At 34.5% G+C, this 20797-nt stretch overlaps 1 protein-coding gene across 6 annotated transcripts in view; it reads right to left on the reverse strand.

The window, feature by feature from the left end:
• axed (BTB/POZ domain-containing protein axundead) overlaps positions 1–19142 on the reverse strand; it is a 177269-nt gene extending 158127 nt beyond the window's left edge. For 3 of the 6 annotated variants that reach the window (XR_012412670.1, XR_012412675.1, XM_073984202.1), the window contains exon 1: positions 18673–19142. The gene's annotated coding sequence lies outside the window, so the exon portion shown is untranslated. Of the gene's footprint in view, positions 1–18497 lie in introns of all 6 variants that reach the window. The other 3 variants (XR_012412674.1, XR_012412673.1, XM_073984205.1) reach the window with 3 other exon arrangements.
• Between the last annotated feature and the right edge of the window lie 1655 nt (positions 19143–20797).

The raw sequence follows: 20797 nt of genomic DNA on the forward strand, positions 1-20797 counted from the left end.
CTTCTCCCTATTGCCTATAAGATAGTGTAAGGGATATTATGCGAACGCCTAAAGCCTATGGCCAATAAAATAATTGGACGATACCAATGCGGCTTTATACCTGGCAAGTCCACCATTGACCAGATATTTATCCTGCGGCAAATCCTGGAGAAGACGCAAGAGATGCAGATCGACACCTACCATATTTTTGTCGATTATAAAGCAGCCTTTGACAGCCTCCTACCTTCAAAGGTATTCAAAGCCATGTCTGAATTTGGTATCCCAGCAAACCTCATTCGGCTTTGTAAAATCACTTTAACTGATACCCGGTCCTCAGTTAAAATAGGAAAGAACTTCTCCGAACAGTTTAGTACCAAAAAGGTTTCAGACAAGGAGACAGCCTTTCGTGTGATCTCTTCAACATCCTGCGGGAAAAAGTCATACGAGATGCAAATGTCAAAAGAAATGGCACAATTTACACCAATAGCCACATAGGTCGATCCGAAAAAGAAGCAACTGATACCTCTAAGAAGGTCGAAAGAAAATCTGCTAAAGTGGGTTTGACGGTAAAAGGCGAGAAGACCAAGTTGATGGTGTCAACGCGCAATGCGTCCATAGAACTCTGACCAACTGTTGACGTTGGTGTCTATAATTTTGAGGTAGTAAAAGACTTCGTCTACCTCGGCACCGCCGTAAACACAACAAACAACATCAATTGTGAAATAAGAAAAAGAATTGTATTGGCCAACAGATGCTACATTAGCTAAAGTAAGCACTTTAAAAGCAAAGCCGCATCTAGTTAAACAAAAAATACGCTTTACGAAACACTGATACTACCCGTGCTAGTGCATGGTTCAGAAGCCTGGCTTCTTGCGCAAGCAGATAAGGCAGTGCTTGGTATGTTTGAGAGAAAATGTCTTCAAAAGATCTACGGGATCTACGTTGACGGTGAGAATCGAATTAAGTACTTCCTTCCTATGACATCCGCATGTGAAAAAATGAGTTTGATGTCGATTTGTAAGGAGTTACTATTGTCAAAATTTACTGATTAAAGTCATTACATGGTGATGCATTTTTTTGTTCGGTAGTAGTCAAAAAACATATTCATAAAATTTTTGGAGATAAATATGTCCACGCTTTGGTATAGCCCCTATATAACGCTTCAGCCCGATTTCAAGTAATTTGATATAATTTGGTATTTAGCATTCCCAGTAGTCAATTAAATATTGTGGATACAGTTACTAATTATTCGATATTAGTTGAGAATATTTCATGATGGAGGGTTTGAAAAGTTCGGCACTACGACATACTTAAAACAATTATTTTTATATGAAATTAATGTTCATATTTGTAAAAGATTAAGCGGGACAATAGTGATAGCACTTGCAACTTTATTTTGTTGAAGGAATCGGCTGATCCTCCCTCTTTTAATGCGTAGCAATTCGTAACCTATTGAATCGATTTTATTGAAATTTCTAGTTATGTTGGAGGGCGGGAAATCTCCCATTTCGCCGGAAGAACAGAGCGCAATCTTTTAAAAGTCTTAAACTTGGTGCAGGCGCGACATCGATGAGCTAAAAAATCTTAACAGGATTTAATGAGCGGAAGCAAAGACGTCGACCTTCTCTAAAGGTTCGAAATAATAGTTTAAGCCTTACATGCGTTTAGACCAAATCATTCGGGTACCTGTCCACAAAAGTTTAAGGTCTACTTTGCGATCGTTTTTAAATACGAACACCACAATGTACATACATTTATTGAATTACTAGCAGACCCCGGTCCGCGTTGCTGGCCCGTCGTAATTAGTTTTATTCACAATTTTTATGGACTTTATGCTTGAAAATAGATATTTTCTACTTCACTTCTTCGGTCCATTGTCAAACCGAGGAGGATTTTAAATTTATCAACAGATTTTGTCTCTAACCTTTCTTCTCTCTTATGGACTTTGTCGATTTTGTGTCCATTGATGCTGCTTAGGATTTATTATCGTCCACGTTCCATGTCTTTACAATAAAGCAGTCTAACTATCAACCTTTACAAACATTTAAGTCTAATTCTCCCGCTTAGTTTTTTTTTTTTTTTTTTTTTTTTTTTTTTTTTTTTTTTTTATAACAATCTTTATTGAAATATATTGAAAAATTTACAATTCATAAGTCCCGCGAAGCTTTAGGCTTGTCTGCAGGAATATCTTAAGTATAATTTTCGTATATACATTTTACATTGCTTTATAGTTCAGCTGTATTATTATTTTTAATTCATTTATAAACCAATAGAAAAAACATTTTATTGAGAATTTATGAAATGGTTTTTAAACAATTTTTTTCTTTTAATTTTATTTGAAATATTAAATAGTTCTACTGGTAATTCATTAAGTGTTGTTGGAAGGCTCACAGCTAGGGATCTTCTACCATATTCATTTTTGAAGTTGGGGATGTGGTATCTTCCTTCTATTCGTCTTCTAGTGTGCAGAGTGTGGTCAATGTGTTTTAGGAGATTGTTATCGGTCGAGAATTCGTTGATTATGGTTGTTTTGTATAAATTTGTTATGTTTAGGACATGCAGATTTTTGTGTAGTATGTTTGATTGGTTTGTTTGGTTGTGTTGGGTGGCACTTAGGCTCGTGTCTATGTTGTGGTCGATTACTGGTCTATGCCAACGTTTTTGAAGTATTTTGAGTAAACTGTTTTGGGCACATTGTAATATTCGACAGTGTGGTGCATTACCCCATGCTGTAATACCATGTCTTAAATACGATTCAGCAAGTGAAAAGTATGCTTGTCTTAAGACATGATATGGGGCGCAGTTACTTAGGTGGTACATGGCATACGAAGTTTTGCGAAGTTTCTTCCTTACATTTTCAATATGTGGTTTCCATTTAAAGTTACTATCTAAAATAATGCCAAGGTATTTATATGTATCGACCACCTCTATTTTCATAGTGCATGTTTCCTGATACATACTGTCGCTGACGCTTTTATGTAAACAGTCGAAATTGTGAAAAGTTATCGATATTTCTCTTGGGGGGATGTGTATTGGACGGAAGTGCATCAGTTTTGTTTTGCTAGCATTGATAATTAAACCATTATCGTGACACCATTTTGTCACTATATTCATTTCCCGTTGCATTCTTGTTTCTGCCATTTGGATGGATTTATCGGATACAATTATAGTGGTGTCGTCAGCATATGAAAAAGCGGTGCTGTCTTTTAAATGTTTAACCATATCATTGGCGTATATTATAAAAAGTATTGGTCCAAGTTTGGAGCCTTGCGGAACTCCGTACTCGGATCTATATTCGCTGCTAGTATATTTGTCTATTTTGACTTTAAAACTACGACATTTTAAGTAGTTTTCGAACCACTTTAAGCAGTGTCCTCTTATTCCGTTCCTTTCAAGGATCTCTAGCAGCTTTATATGCGACAGAGTGTCAAACGCTTTACTAAAGTCTATAAACATAGCTAAGCATTGCTTTTGTTCGCCTAGATTCTTGTTTATTTCATTTGCGAAGTGTCCCAGAAGTTGGTTTAGGTTTCTTCCCTTCTGAAAGCCAAATTGGTTTCTGTTTATAATGTCGTGTTTTATGATAAACTTATTTAACCTTCTACTAACTATTTCTTCCAAGACCTTTTCGATAATTGGTAATATGGATATCGGTCTGTAATTTTCGTAGGCTGATTTTATTCCACTTTTGTAAATTGGGCGAATTATGGAAATTTTTAATAAGTTCGGAATAATATTTTCGTTTAAGCTTTTGTTAATAAGTTCTGTTAAAGTTGGAGCTAAATGTTCGGCATTATTTTTCAGATCCATTGCCCTGATGCAGTCAGTTCCGGGACTTTTTCTAGTATTAAGGCATTTTAGTATATTCAGTACTTCTACTTCATCGGTATTCTCCAGAAATATGGTATTTAGGCAGTTCGTGTGAACAGTGGGAAGAGTTGTGATATCACAAACATGAACAATGTTCTCCACGTTCCTCTTAAATTGTTGGGCAAATTTTTCGGTGATTTCCAATATGTTCTGGTTTTCAAAATTGGTTTTTACTGTATCATCTATACTACTACTTTTCTTACCTATGATTTGATTTATCGTTTTCCACGTTTGTCTTATATTACTTCTATTTTGTACGAATTCTCGGAAGTAGAATGAGTTTTTGGCAAATATAATTTTTTTGTTTAATTTGTTATTAAATACCTTATATATTTTTTCATTGGCGGAGTTTTTATTTTTTCTATATTTTTTGTATAGACTGTCTCTTATGTTGCAGCATTTAATCAACTCTTCTGTTAGCCACGGTTGCCCATTTCTGTTTTTCGTTTTTATTTTTCTCGATTCAGTGGATCTTTCGTATATCTTATTAAAAGTGTGATAAATATTATTGAAAAGGTCGTTAGTTCCGCCATCAGCTGCAGCCATATCGCTCCAATTTGTGCATTGTATTAGGCGTTTAACTTTATTGTTGTTGATTATAGTTTTCGTGTTATTTTGTTGTCCTAGATTAGGTAATGTTGGTACTTTTTCTATGCAACCGAATACAGTGTAATGATCTGAGATTGTTGTAGTTATTATGGCGGATTTATAACTACACTTCGCTCTATATCTAATGAACAAATGGTCTATACACGTTCTGCTCCCACGCCGTTCATCTTCTCGTGTTTTTTCGGTAATAAGGCATTGCAGACCATGCGTGGCACACATGTCTAAATAATTTTTAGATGATGTACTATTCGCGCTGATGTCCAGGTTCATGTCACCACCTAGTATAATACCTTGGTTTTTATTTAGTCTACTAAGAAGCTGATTGAGTTCTTCAGTGAAACTTCTGATGTTTAAATTGGGTGGTCTATAGCATGCTAATATTGTAATAACGTCGTGATTATTGACTGATATTTCGAATTGCATACTTTCGAACAATTTTGTATTTGTGATAATAGTTTTGAAGGCTATTTTTTCGTGTATGTATACAGCTATGCCTCCTCCTTTCCCTTCTCGGTTAAGAAATGTAGAATTATAGCCGGTTATTTGATAGAATTGATTTTCGTCGTCGTTTATGTTTGTCTCTGTGAGAATTATAATCTCTATTTTGTTTATAATGTTTTTTATTCTTGTTAGGAAATCAATAAAATTTTTCCTAATGGATCTTATATTCAAGCTTATTATTGAAATAGTATTGTTGATGACATGATCACTTAGTTCATCGAAATTGTTAAAAATTGAATTCATTTTGATTTATTATGATAATAATGTTCGTTTTGGTTTCCTTAAATTGCTTTTTTTCATAAAAAAAGAGTAAAAAATTAGGCAGTATTGTTGTTCTTTTAGTTCGATAGTTTGCTGATGAGATTTTTTCAAAGAGAAATATAGAATATTTTAATTGGATTTTGTTATAAATTCTATATCAGCTGAGTTATTGATGATGATTTGTGAAGAATTTTCATTTTGTTTGGCATATATATATCCACTCTTTACCCAAACAAATTTCCAGCCGTTTTCTTTCGCCTTTGTTTTGGCCATCCATAAGATACGTCTATAATTTGACGTGAGTTCGTCATTAACGAAGATGTATCTATTTGTTGGATTGATACTGTCCGATAAAATGCATTCGTCTACTCTGTGTCTTTTCAGATTTGACATTATCTCTTTCTTCTTGTTCATAGAGGAGAACTCCACTATTATTTTACCCTTTGGTTTAACATGGTATGCTTTCTCAATGTGGGCATCGGTTATTTCGACGCCGACTGAGGCGGCAATTTTCTTTACGACGATTTTCGCATCTATATTGGTAACGTTGGGATTGTTTATTTCGATATTGCGTTCTATGGTTTTCTGCTCAAGTCTATTTATTCTCTTATCCATTTCGACGAGCCGTTGGTTTTTTTCTTCGTCTTTCTTTTGCAGTTCAATGACCTGAGACGTAATATTTGAGAGAGTCTCATTTATCTTATTGAGACTGATATTGATATTCTCTGCGTTATTGTTGTTTGTGATAGCGAAGGTGTTTATGTTTGCTATCATTTGCTGCATGGCAGACTTAAGCTCTGCCATGTCAGATTTGAGTTCTGCATACTGCACATTGTTATTGTTGTGGTGTTGAGATTCAGTTGGTACTGCAGATTTGTTAGTGATATTTATTGGTTGTGCGTCTTTAAAACGTTTTCTGTTCTCTTTGGTAACAGAGTCAGCATGTTCATCGTCTTCTTCTCTCTGCTTTTTTTGTTGTTGTTGAACATTTGACTGCTGTGCAGTTTCTACTTCACCTCGTTTTAGCTGTGCAATTGAGTATTGCAATGCATGTTGATTTGTTGTGTTTTGTCTATCATCATGTACAGATGAGTGGTTTTCGTTCGAATATTTTTGCTTTGTTCTGCATGTCTCGCATCTCCAATCTAATTTTCTAATTCCACACATGGATTTGTAGCTAATTTCAAGGAGACCACTACATGGGCCGAAATGGTATTTGTTGTCGCAGCCGCGACACCATACATTGTTACTCGACATTATCGTAGCTTTGCACTTATTGCATATAATTGTTGACACTTGTATCAAATCCATTTTGTTGTTGTTTTTAAGCAGAAGTTATTGTTTTGTTTTTTAACGAAAAAACTTTATAATATGAGAAAAGTCACTGCGATGCGCTAATTTTTCAACACGACCGTTTGCTTCAGAAGCCACAACCGTTGAACCTCACCATTTAAGGAAATTTGTTAATATATCGTTATTCTTGATCGTTATTCTTATCATAGGTATAGCAAATATAGCGATTAGAAAAAAAATAGGCCCCCGAAATTCGTCTAAAAATATAAAGCATTTTGGACAACGGGACATTCTTGAACATTTTTTAAAAATCAGTTTTCTTGATATAACATATTTATTTTGGCCCCGAATCATAAGTTTGGCTTATACATATAGCGTTTTAAAGAAAGGCGTGGGAAAGGTACACAACCTCAACATTCATAATTTTTGCAAATATGAAATTTTGCAAATGTCGTAATTTTTATTTATATACATATACCATTTTTAAATGCAAAAAAATTTGTAGCCTATTTTAACCGGGGGCCACCCCTGTACATTAGGGCTAGTCATTTTTTCATTTTTTTTCGAATATCAAAAATCTGTGGAAATGGCATTTAGGGCAGGCAAAAACAAGCAGAATTGCGTTTTTACTTTTTCGAAATTGTAAAAAAACCTTCCGCACAAAATGCAATTACTTTAGCTAAAAACAAACTTTTTTAGTTTACTTTTTTTTAAAATTTTTAAATTTGAGAAATTTTTTTCTGCAATAGTTGTTCTTGGTAATAATTTTTTTTAGTTGGTTTTAGTGCATCGATTTCAAATATGCAATTTGATCAAAAATCTGTCATTTAGTTTTTAAGCTACATCGATTTTAAAATTTGCAACTCGGTTTCATTTCCCAGTTTTAAAAATTTTAAACGAGTTGCTCTAATAAAAGTTTTACAATCGATATATCTCGAAAAATAAATGAAATATTTTGGATCCAATTACATTTTATTAAAAATTTATCAAAATTTATTAAAAAAAGTATAAAAAAATTAAAAAAAAATATTATCAAATTTTAAAAATCACAAAAAATTTCAAATGAAAAAATTGGTTTTGAGCTAAAGTAATTGCATTTTGTGCGGAACGTTTTTTCACAATTTCGAAAAAGTAAAAACGCAATTCTGCTTGTTTTTGCCTGCCCTATTTGCTATTTCCACAGATTTTGAATCTAAAAAAAATGACTAACCCTACTGTACATGCCCTGGGAATTTCAGGAATATCGGTTCAGTAGTTTTTGTAGAAATGATAAAAATTGAAAAAGTGGGTGTAAAAGTGGGCGTGGTCAAATTTTCTTCGCATAAAAACCCAACCCGACTTGGGTTGTCGCACATTTTACAGAATGAATTATCGAAATCGGTCCAGCCGTTCACAACTGATACCATTACCAACGAACGACATTTGATTTATTTTTTTATTTATATATATTATATTCCTGTCCGTCTGTCCGTCTGTCTGGCTGCCAAACGGTCAACCAATTCGATCCAAAATTCGAGTCTCGTAATATGTCCAAATTTAGTTTAAGTTCGTAGATTGGTAATATCAGTCCTCACCTTTGGGTACCTACCCCACAAATGTACAATATTTTCACTACGATTGGACTCACGATAACTCTAGAAAGGAGAAACCGATTTGATTCATAGTGTGCACTTTGTAATATTTCTACCAGACAAATTTCACGTTCGAATATGGACTATATCAGTCCACTCTTTTCGGTATCTCCCACACAAAATTTCAATTTTTTTCGCAAAAGTGCCCCTTCGAATTTTCGCAGAACATATATTGGATCGTTTTAAAATTTTTTGCAGAATGTTGTCTCGTTGCTCATATTACAATAGTATTAATCTTTTTGAGTTAAGTTCATATCAGCTAAGGCTGTGAAAAACAATCCATATTGGGTTTGTTTCTTTCCATAATTTCACAGGCTGAGGGTGTATCTCTGTCGGTAAAGCCGGCTAATACTTTTTTACTTATTACATATAAATTCCACATAATCATCAGGATGAGGTCACTTATTAGCGTTCTTATATAATAAATTGTTTGAAATGAAAGAAAATTAATGTTCCTTACAATTTAGACCATTTTTAAAATAGAAGTTTTCCATTGTCGTTTAAAGAAACATTGTTCTGCAAAGTAGTGCCGATCGAGTATGAACTTTTTTCCTAATGTTGTTGACAAATACATGTCATTTTTTAACAATACGTCTAAAACAAATTTACTATTTGATTGGCGTTGTCCAATTGATAGGAATATCAATGTTGTACGATGGTACGTATGAATTAAGCTTATTTTATGCTACACAATGAATCTGCATCACTCATACGTACTGTACACAAGAACACATTTTCATGTCATTTGTATGTGTGTGTTTTTTATTTTTACAGATTAAGCGCGACAAGTTCGATGGAGACAATTCAAGTTCAAGCACTAAAGTTATTTATCTGGTGCATCCATCTGTTTACTCAATGCCGCCCTAGCGCAACACACTTTTTGTCATCCATACATGGAATACGAACACCCCACTGACACAGAAATGGCGATAAGTTACAAAATCAAATGAAACACAACAATGGAATCCACCCCTAAAAGGTACAATTACATTTAAGAGTTAGTGGCAGAGTGGCAGCGACGTGAGCAGGCAGCATAAATGGACAAAAAAAACAACGTTAGCTACGAAGAAATGAGAACATAACAACAAACATAAAATTGAACAAAACAAAAAACGAAAAGAAAAGCTAGCAGCAACATAAAAACATAGACCTACCCGAAAGCTTCCTCCCTTCACCGTTTGCACGTACCCAGACAATACATTTGACGGTGTGTGTGCGTGAGAGGGTGACTCTTTATTACTCTCCAAATCATGTTGTCTATGGAAATTAAAATGGGCCAACAACAATAAACAACGAAACAAACAAATCTAACGAATGTTAAGTAGTCAGTGTAACTTTGACAACAAATACATACTTCCATATGTTTGTAAAATAAAACTTGGTCAATACTAATAAAATAGGATAAGGTTTTGTCCAGACATTAGGCGGTAATCTTCCACAAATTTCCGTAAAAAATTAAGTAGAATGTATTTAAAAAAAATCAACATATCGCTCATTTACTCAAAGAGTGGCATAAATCAAAAAATAAAAATTAAATTTCGATTTTTCTATGACTTTTATTTTATCTTGTGTCAAAGTTTCAAGTTGATATCTCTAAACCTCAACGAGTTACTGCTTATTTTCTAGGTGTTTGGCTTATAACCAAAAAAGTTTTTTGAGTTTATAAAGCAGTAACAATTTTAAATCATGCTTGATCTTGCACAGAAATTTAGGTCTTTACAAATGATAGTCCAAGTAGTTATTTGATTTTTTTGTTTAATAATCTTTTATGTTGGGAAGTCAATTTCAATCGGCAACTTAAAACGCGTTTTTCTCGAAACTTGATTTTTTTGAAGCAGAAGCATTGCAATAAAAATTTCAAAATATTAAAATTGGCATTAAAACAAGTAAATATGTATCCGTAGTCGGTGTGAACTGAAACTTTATGGACAAATCGAATACTGGCTACATAATCAAAATCCTTTTACCCAAACATTATGTATTTAAGATGCTTTTACCATTTTGTGGGTAGTTTTGACGTTTTGCAGAGGTACCTGAAGGAATGGACCGACATAGTTCATTTTGGAAGTGGATCATATTTTGTGATTAATTCCTTTCCATAGATATGGCGCCCACCAGTCATTTCAGTTGGTCGCCAGTCAGTTGGTATATCTTTTAGACTTTTTAGACTTTATGTCAGGAAGCATGAATTTGTTCACGAACTTGGCCACGTAAACATGACAAAGAAATCCTCAAACAGGCCTTATACAGCACTTAAACAAAAATTTTGAACTTTGTGAGGGAGATACCCTAAAAAGTGAAGCGATATGGGCCGTTTTCGAACTTAAACTAAGTTTGGAAAAAATATCAAGAGATCCAAAGTTTGGAGTAAGTCCCCTGCTCCGTTTAAGAGATATCGTGCAAACCATTTTAGCGAATATTTGTTAACTTTTGTGTTGGAGGTACCGGAATAAGTGGACCGATAAGCATCATCTTCGAACTTTATCTTAGATTCGCTGCAATATTGCAATATGTAACGTTTGAACCAACACAGTATCCGGTTCGAAAGTTTACGTGCGCATCAGCCACTACAGCTTTCGAGCCATTTGGTCAGGAAGTATGAACTTGCCCTTCAAAGAACTTGTTCCGCCGGTATGGGTGCTTCGAGAGGAACCTGTTACAGAAAAATCAAAATTATTTGAAAGCAGATCTTGAACCGAAATTTTGTGTGGGGGGTACACGAAGGAGTTGACCAATATTTTGGACAGAATCGGTTGATTCGTTCAAGAGTTATGGTGCGCTCCAGGCAGCCGAACAGACATGGTTACATCGGCTTCAAATTGTCTGAAACGGATTTCGTCCAAATACTCTTGGGGTCTAAAACCAATATTTCGATGAGGCACATTTTCCACTTATCATTAGCCTAAAATATAACTAAGCGCATTTTCCTCTATCTTTGTATTTTAAGTTTTTCAGTAAAAATTTTAAGCTCAAATAGTGTTCTTTAATATTTGTCACTTTTATTGAAATGCCCCCAACTAAGCTGACTATTCATCATTATACCCTCAGCCTTTAGGCTAAAGAGGGTGTATACACTTTGATATGACCCAAAATGTGTCTCATTGAAATAATGGGTTTAGACCCCAAGTATGTTTGGACGAAATCTGTTTCAGACAATTTAGAGCCGATTGAGCAATGTCTGTCCGTGTGCCTGTCTAGCTGGCTGGTGCGCACGATAACTCTCGAATGAAGTAACCGCTAGGTTCCACAATTTGGCATTTAAGTTCGAAGATGGGCCATATGGGTCCACTCCTTCCGGTACCTCCCACACAAAAGTTTAAAAATGTTCGCTAAAATGGTGCGCACGATAACTCTCGAAGGGAGTTACCGAATTGGTCTTATCTTTGTATATGGTAATATAACTTTCATGCATGGATCGGGTTCGAATATGGGCCATATCGATCCACTCTTTCGGATAACTCTCACACAAAATTCGGAAAAAGTGAAATTTAAGAGCTCCTCTCGGATAGCTTAAATTTTTTTTCAGCAGAATGCCCTTGTGGCTCTTTTCGACGGTACAATCTTTTCGGGGACATGTCCATACATCCTGAGATAATGGCACCAACTAAAATGGCGAATCCAGAACATAGCTCTCGCAGAGAGTTTCTGATTTATCCAGACGTTGTACGTAGTATTATTTCATCTAGTCATGTATTAGGTTAAAATATGGACTATATCGGTCCAGAAAATTTGGGAAGAGTGCAATGTAGCAGCTCATCTCGAATCGATTTGAAATTTTTTGACAAAAAAGTGTTTTATGCGGGCCCTTCAAAAATGCCTGTCAGTACCAACTAAATTGGGTAGTATGTAAGATAACCCTTGAAGGGATAAACCGACTTGGTTCAAACGTCGTACATCGTATTATTTCTTACTGCCTCGAACTATGCCCGAATATCGACTACATCAGACCACTTTTTCGGGTACCGCCTACACAAACTTTAGAAAGAGTGCAGTTTACGGACTGGTCTGGGAACGTTTTTTAAAGTTTTGGCAACATGTTTTGTATGCGTCCATAGTTAAAACGGTACAATTTTTTCGGGGCAAATCCATATTTCCCGAAACATTTGCCCAAAACCTCAAAAAACCCTATAGACGTCAGAAGTATTGTGTTTGCTTCTTTTCTTATGGTCGGCACACCTGACTGATACTTTCTTACCTGTTACAATAAACATTTAAAACCGGTAGGAAAAGACCAAAGTCGGGCGGGGCCGACTATGTAATACCCTACACCAGTCGAAATATGTAAAAATGGAATAATTAGTATACATCCCAATACTAACACGTAATACCCCTTATCACATAGTGGTGTAGGGTATAAAAAGTATATAAAAACTGCAGAGTGCCTAAAATCTAGCGGTACTTTAATATGGAAGCTATACCAAAATTCGGGGCTATATCAAAACGTGGACATATGTATGCCCATAATTCTTGGTGGAGAAGTTTTTTAATAACCCAAAACAAACATTAAAGTAAATTTGTTGAACTCATTAAACTCCAAATGGCAAATTGGAGCCATATTTGGGGAAAATCGTTAAAATACCTAAAATCGGGAGGTACCGTTATATGGGGGCTACAAAAAAACATGGACCTATCTTAACAATTTTAAGTGGCGAAATTTCGTGGCCACTGGGAACCACATATGTAAAATTTCAGCTAGTTCAAGCAAAAAATGTGGCTAAGATCCCTAAAATACCTTAAATCGGGAGGTATCGTTATATGGGGACTATACCGAACCGTGGTATAGTGGAGCAATTTCGCGGCCATTGAGAACCTCAAATGTAAAATTTCAGCTAGTTTGGGCAAAAAATGTGGCTACACTGAAAGAAAAATGCTTCGTTGTATCAATGAACGGGTTTCATTGATTATTTTTCATTGATGCTATGAAACATTCCATTAATATTATTAAATGTTTCATTCATGCTATGAATCTTTACGTTATTTAAAATTTAATGATTTTTGGTTTCATTGTATAAACGAAACGGATTTCATTGATGTAATGAAACTTTTAATGTTTGTAAAGTTAAATATGTAAATTTTGAATTCAAACTACATAGAATGGGTATAAAAGAACAAGTACGCAAAACATTTTTTAAAAAAATGGCGAAAAAATTTATATATTCGATGTTTTTAGTTTGCTCCAAAAATTAATAAAACAGTTTCATTAAATAAATGAAACAGTTTCATTAAATAAATGAAACATGTTTGAAATCCCTAATACTATCGTATCTAATATTATCTTATGAGTAGGTATTATTACCCTTTTCGCATTTGTATTCTTTATAAATCTGTTTATGTATAACATTTGTCTTCTAATTATTTTGTCTTTTTTAAACAAATTATATTTTTGACAATCACAAAAAGAACACATACATATATTGGCTACATACATACCCAGTTGTTCGGGTAACTAGGGAATAACTAGCAATTTTGCTAGCTACTGGTAAACACCCCTAGTTACCACCCAATCTACTCGCAATGCTATAGACTGGTGAATTTAACATGGGGATGTCATAGGAAGGGGTCTATTGTCCCCCCACTGCATTACCAGTAACCACCCAATTCGATAGTTGTGTGAGAGGGAATCGTCTCTTCATTGCATTACCAGTAACCAGTCAAATCGATAGTCTTGGGAAACCCAATAGTCCCTTCGCTGCATTACCAGTAACCAGTCAGTTCGGTACTCAGAAATGATAGCCAAAACTACTAGTAACTTGAAGTCATTTATTTTATTACATGGAGTGCAAATATTTTACAAAGGACAATATAATCTTGTATACAAATAGATCTTGATCCTTAATACTGGAACTAGTGTATGACTACTTGATACAGCGACTTATGTTTATTTGGTCCTCGGAATGTTTTTCCCGTGGGTCCTTCAGATCATTCAAAAGTTCCTGGAATAAAATGTATAGAAGTTTAATGAAATAGCGCGATAATGAATTGTGTCAAGATATGTATCAATACTTACCACATATATATTATAAATATTCTTCTTAAATTAATCATCCTTTCTATGATTTAGCTCGTAACACGTTCTTTTTTGCATCTTACATTTTTTCACAACAAACGCATCAATAATTTTCTTATTTATGAATAAACAAAATGACAGAACATTTTTTTCTATTTTGTTAAAAAAAGAAATATTGTTGAAAAGAGATTACAAGAGAGAAACATTGTCGATTACACTATCCATCGGTATTCTGTAAAATAGTCAATATATTACACGCCGCATTACCTGTAACCAGTGGCAAAAGCAGGCTATAGGCTATTTTGTGTGCCATTTTTGGGTGTAAAGTAACTAGGATCAATGAGTAACTAGTTACATGCCTATGTCAAAGTAGACAATTGCTATTTATTGAACAACTGGGATATGTATGGAGTCACATACATAAATATGTATGCATGAATATTTACAAAAACTATCAGAAGCGGCATCAACTGTACACAAATTCGCTACTGTCGCCGATTGGCGTTGGTATACATAAATATTCATTCGCATTAAAAAGAATACTATCCTCAGTTCTTTGTTATTTTTTGTATTGTTGTTCATTGAATTCCAGCTGTGGTTGTGTGTGTGTATTTAACAAGCAGAAAACACGCGTGGGCAAAATTACTCTCTCTTTGCAAAATGATGTTCACGAACTTTTAGTTTGTGCTATACCACAATCAAGTGTGGATGAAAAAAGTTATATTACGTCTGGTGTTTTCGACTTTAAAAAGTGTGATGCATTTAATATGAAAAGAAAATGTAAATATTGTTTTTTATGTGTTCAGTTGTTCTTTTACATATATTTTTCTTTGTAATGGAAGCATTCAATAGAAAATCTAAAGATGAGTGGAATGGCGGAGAATTGGCCAACGAAGCACCTCAAATTTAGAAAAAGGAAATCTTGTATCCTAACAGCTTGGAAGTACACATTGAATTGCCCATAGTTTGCTGTAGAACGGCAAAAAATAAAGGTAAGTTAATGTTTAGAAAACCAGATAAATTACTAAAAATTGTTTGTTTTTTTTTTTTTTTTTTAATTTTGCTTACAGATGACAACGCCCAGAAGGATAATTAACTTCGCTGAAAGTAAGTATGAAGTGTTTAATGTGAAATAAAAATTCAGATATTGGTAAAAATATTTTTTATATTTTTTATGTCTTGGTTTTTTTTGTCAATTTTCATTTGTGTTTGCAATGGCGATAAAAATAGAAAATCTAATGATCAGTGGAATTACAAAGACCTTCCATGGTCAATGAAGCACCACTCCCTTAAGAAACCAAATGCTGTATCCCAACATCATCGACGTACACAGGGGATGACACAGCGACAAAAGTTGGATTTAAGTTATTGTCAAGAATACCAGTTAATTAGTTAACAATTTGTTTATTATTTCAATTTTACTTACAGATGACAACGCCCAATACTATCATTAATGTGTTTAATACCTGATGAATTAAAAATAACTTGTTCTATTCATGGTCAACACTAATTGCAATAAAACGAAATAAACATATTTAGCATTGACTTCATTTTTGTTCATTACGTGAGTATGAAATGACTTCATAACATGAATGAAATCTTACGTTACATCAATAAAACGTGTCATTGATTTTGAACCAACGTAAGGCTTCATTGCATAAATGAAGAAGTTTCATTACAACAATGAAAGTATTTCATTGCATTATTGAAAAAGTTTCATTGCATCAATGAAGGATTTTCATAGCATTAATGAAAAAATTGCATTGCATCAATGAAGAAGTTTCATTTCATAAATAAATAAGTTCCATTGCATTAATGAAAAAGTTTCATTGCATGAATGAAGGATTTTCATTGCATTAATGAAAAAGTTTCATTGCATTAACGAAAAAGTTTCTTTGCATCAATGAAAAAGTTTCATTGCATTAACGAAAAAGTTTCTTTGCATCAATGAAAAAGTTTCATTGCATCAATAAAAAAGTTTCATTGCATCAATGAAGGAGTTTCATTTCACTAATGGACAAATTCGTTAATTTTACTTCAATGAAACTCAATGAAACTTTTTTCATTTATTCAATGAAGCTCTACGTTGGCTCAAAATCAATGACAAATTTCATTGATACAACGTAGGATTTCATTCATATTACGTAGCTTTTTCTTTCAGTGTAAGATCCATAAAATACCTTAAATCGGGAGGTATCGTTATATGGGGACTATACCGAACCGTGGACCTATCTTGACAATTTTTAGTGGAGCAATTTCGCGGCCATTGGGAACCTCAAATGTAAAATTTCAGCTGGTTTGGGCAACAAGTGCGGCTAAGATCCTTAAAATACCTTAAATCGGGAGGTACCGTTATATGGAGGCTATACCAAAACTTGGACCGATATAGCCCATCTTCGAACTTGATCTTCCGACGGCTAAAAAAATGGTATTCCCCAATTTTCAGCGAAATCGGTAAACAAATGCGACCTGTATGTTGCGAACGGACGGACGGACGGACATGCATAAATCGACTCAGAAAGTGATTCTATGTATATCCCTAGAAGGAACTATGGGTCTATCTCGCTTCCTTTTGTATGTTACATACAAATGCACTAACACATAATACCCCTTACCACATAGTGGTGTAGGGTATAAAAAGTAGGTAATGGGGAATGAGATGGGTTAGCGCATATTCCATACAACAACCTACTTAGCATGAATAAAAAGGTGAGATGTTTTACTTTAATTGACAAGCTTCTTAAATATCCGTAATATAAAAACAATGTACCTATATCTCCCACAGACGTTTTTTTGCCGATTTCGGCAGATAAATATTATCCTACCATCACCAAAATGAATGAAGAAACCTCCTCGCTGGGGCCTGCACAAAAACTGTAATGACGATCCGCTTAAAATTGTGATTACAAGGTTTAGATGGGCGAGTAAATCAGCATACATTTGATACAATCCTATCTGATAATAACCTCCTCAAGTACTGGTCTAGTTTATAAATATGACCCAACCCTCTACTTTTAGAGTTTTTTGAGGGCAAATCACTGAGCTTTGCCGTTAGCTATATGCCCTTATTAAAAATAGAGATCCGGCAATTCGAACAAAATATACTTCTCGATTAAAAAAATATTTATATATGTATGTTGTAATCGGGACCAAAGGACTGCAAGCGATACAAATTTTCCAAGAGATCCCAGGCCATGCTTGGAAGCTGATGTCAACGCAAATTCTTAGGCCATTTTGTAAAAGGTGTAACAAAGAGGGGGACATGGGATCTAAATGATTACTTCGAGGAGTTACAAGCGATAAGTTTTTAAAGGATATTTGTGGGACCATATACTATAAATAATTGTCCATAATTTCGTGTAAAGTTTATCATTCTGTGTTTCCAAATACATATGTTGGAAAATCACACGCTTTACATATAAACAGCTTATTATTTTTGATAGAGGAAACGAATTATCTTCCCATTCCCACTGATATCACTTTAAGATGACAAAAACGTATCAATCATTTCCACAAAATTATTATATGTATGGACCCCTTATTCCAATGGCAAATGTAAAAACATGAGTTTGCCTTATGTCATATCCTTTAAAGAAGGAAACTTTAGAAAATGATTACGGGGGATGATGTCTAATTCAGTATACATCCTTTTGTTTTTTCGCGAGGTTTGATAACCGTTATAAATGGCAGCGAAAAATGCCAGAAAAGTAGTACTTACACACCAACATTGTTCATTTGTAAATAGAACGTTAATTATTATAACATTTTGTATATACGCAGCTCGTCCTCCACTATCCTCTGCTAGCATATCAAACATTCCGACACACATACGGATAATATTTCCTTTCATCCTTTCACATTCATCCTTTTTTGCTTTCCTTCACCTTTAATGTTTTGCTTTTCACTTTGTCGTCATCGTTGTTTTTGTATCTACTGACACACTTATTTTCCATACATTGACTCACTGTAACATACCAATACACTCACGTGTACGCAACGCAATATATGGGTGATGATGATGATGGCGATGTTGTTGTTTTTTATAAGTTTGCAATACTTATACACTCCTCACTCACGTTCATCTATCGTGTTACAATTTTCTCAAATTGTTCTGCTTTATGTATCCACCAGAAAATATTTATGATGACTACAAAAATTTACAAAATTCCATGGCAAAGGAAAAACCAGCAACAAAAAACACATTGGGAAAATTGTTGTAAACAATATCACAGAGGCACACATACAGATGCAGAAGATTTTTAAGAATCATAATTTGCAAACCAAGATCAGGGAAATTACTTTTTTAACTGATGGTTTCCCAAGTATTACCAACAATTTATACTTACGTAAATACATATGTACATATGTACATTCATATGTATGTATGTATCAATTTGACATTTTCACAAAGGAATTCCCAAATAAACAAAGAGATTTGTTCCGTCGTTCACTTACTAATCACTTTGAATTGCACTCTTTCGCGAAATTCCTTATACAATTTTTAGCCTTTGGATTACTCACCGCGATTTGTGGTAGATTAAATAGATTTTTTTGTTTTCTGTAAATTTCACTTTTTTTAATTCTTTTACGATTTCTTGATTCAATCTTTAAAGAATATTTTTCACCAAACGTTATTTGTTGTTCCTTCACGATTTTCCACTTGTTTCCGCGTTCGATTTACTGCGTGCAGTTCTGTGTGAACGTTGAAAACCGTATACAAGAATTTTTCTGTTGTTGCTGATTTCGAAGTTGCCCAATCTCTCACACACACCAAACAAATATGGGCAACAATATCTGCGGCATTAACTGCGACGGCAACAGCGACTGCGACAAAGGCTACACGATAAACAAATTACCAAAATGGCAGAATTCTGAATGAATTTTCTTTTGAGAATTTTTGTTTTGTATTCGTCATGTGTTTAGTGTTGCTTGGAAAATTAGGGAAAATGTTTGAAACTTTGTGCCAGTAGCATCACTCAATGTGCACGGCCTTTTTTTCTCTCTTACATATTTCATTTGCCGCAAAAGCTTTACAAGTACTCTCAATAAAAAGTTCATAGCAAATATTGTGTGCTGATCGGACATGCGCATTTGCGTTTTCGCTTCTAGCCACATATCCTTTTATGCCAAAAGCTCTTTTAATAGAATCAATTTTAAATTAACGTCAACAAGACTTTGACAAGGACTATGAAATCAAAATTTAAAGACTCGAAATTTGGAAGAGAAAACAAGCGAAAACAGCGTTAAGTTCGGCCGGGCGTTAATACCCTCCACCATGAACTGTACTAAAGTAAATAGGAACACTTAGTTTCATTAAGTTTTTGCAAGTACTAAGCTCTTCCTCTGTGTTAAGGCTTATTCCTTGGAGGAGCAGAATATCTGAACTGTTGATAATCACTTTATATTTATAATTTCCGGCGTAGATGTTTTCTACTCATTGAGATTCTAAAATACTTAGTTATTTGTATCCACGTCAGAAGGAAATTGTAGCAAAACCCTTTACAAAAGATCATATTGGGTGTCATCGGTTTTTTTTTCAAAATATGGATTAACATTTTAAAATTTTACGAATTGAGCTTCTGTATCCTCCAACACCACACAATACCAAATTACAGCAATCTCTGTTCGAAAATTTTACAAAAATATCCACTCGAAATACAAAAAATTGAGCAATACCAGTTCATAGGAGCTAAACTAAAGCCCGGATATACATACATGGGTAGTTGTTTGGGAGTAAGTTTTCTATCTTCTGGGAATACAAAATTCCAATTAACAACCAAAGTCGTTAGTAACATGTGACTAAAATCTTAAATCGGGTGGTCCTCTACATTGGGGCTATACCAAAACGTGTCTGATTTTTTGCAATGGATGTTTTTTTGCCTGTTATAATATTTTGTACCCATGGCGAAGACTGAAATTTGACATTCCGTCTGGGGGTATAAAACTTTCCAGCAGAAATTTGTCGTTACTGGCCCAGAACGACAAATTTGTGGTGGACATTTTTATACCCCCAAGGAAGACGGAACGACGAATTTCAGCCAGTTCGGTCGAATATTGAAGCCAGAATCTTCAAAATGCCGAAAATCGGGAGGAACCCTTCAATGGGCTATATGAAAACATGGACCTATACTGATAATTCTTTTCTGAAATATTTTATAGCCCTATCGAAGACTAAATACCAAATGTTCTTCCATTTCGGTTTGATAATGACGCTGAAACCTTCAAAAGTACCAAAAATCCGGAGGGACCTTTGAAATACCTAAAATCGGAAGGGACCGTTCTGGGGGGGCTATAGGAAATATGCAAATATCAAAAATTTCAGGTGTAGAGTTTAATACCACCAATGAAGACTAAATTCCAAATTTCATCCATTTCGGTATGATAATGTCGCTGAAACCTTGAAAAGTGCCGAAAATCCGGAGGGGTCGTTCTATGTATTTGAGCTATATGAACATGTGGACCTATATCGACAACTTTCTGATGGTAAGTTTTATACCCCAAAGAACACTAAATATCAAATTTCAGCCATATTGGCTGGATATTGGGGCCACAACCTTCGAAATTACAATAATCGGTAGGTACCCTTCTATGGGGGCTATACGAAAACGTTTACCGATTTAGCCAATTTTCAATACCAAATATCCTA

The sequence above is a fragment of the Musca autumnalis genome, unplaced genomic scaffold, assembly GCF_047663935.1.
Source record: "Musca autumnalis isolate F117 unplaced genomic scaffold, ASM4766393v1 scaffold_4, whole genome shotgun sequence".
Lineage (NCBI taxonomy): Eukaryota > Metazoa > Arthropoda > Insecta > Diptera > Muscidae > Musca > Musca autumnalis.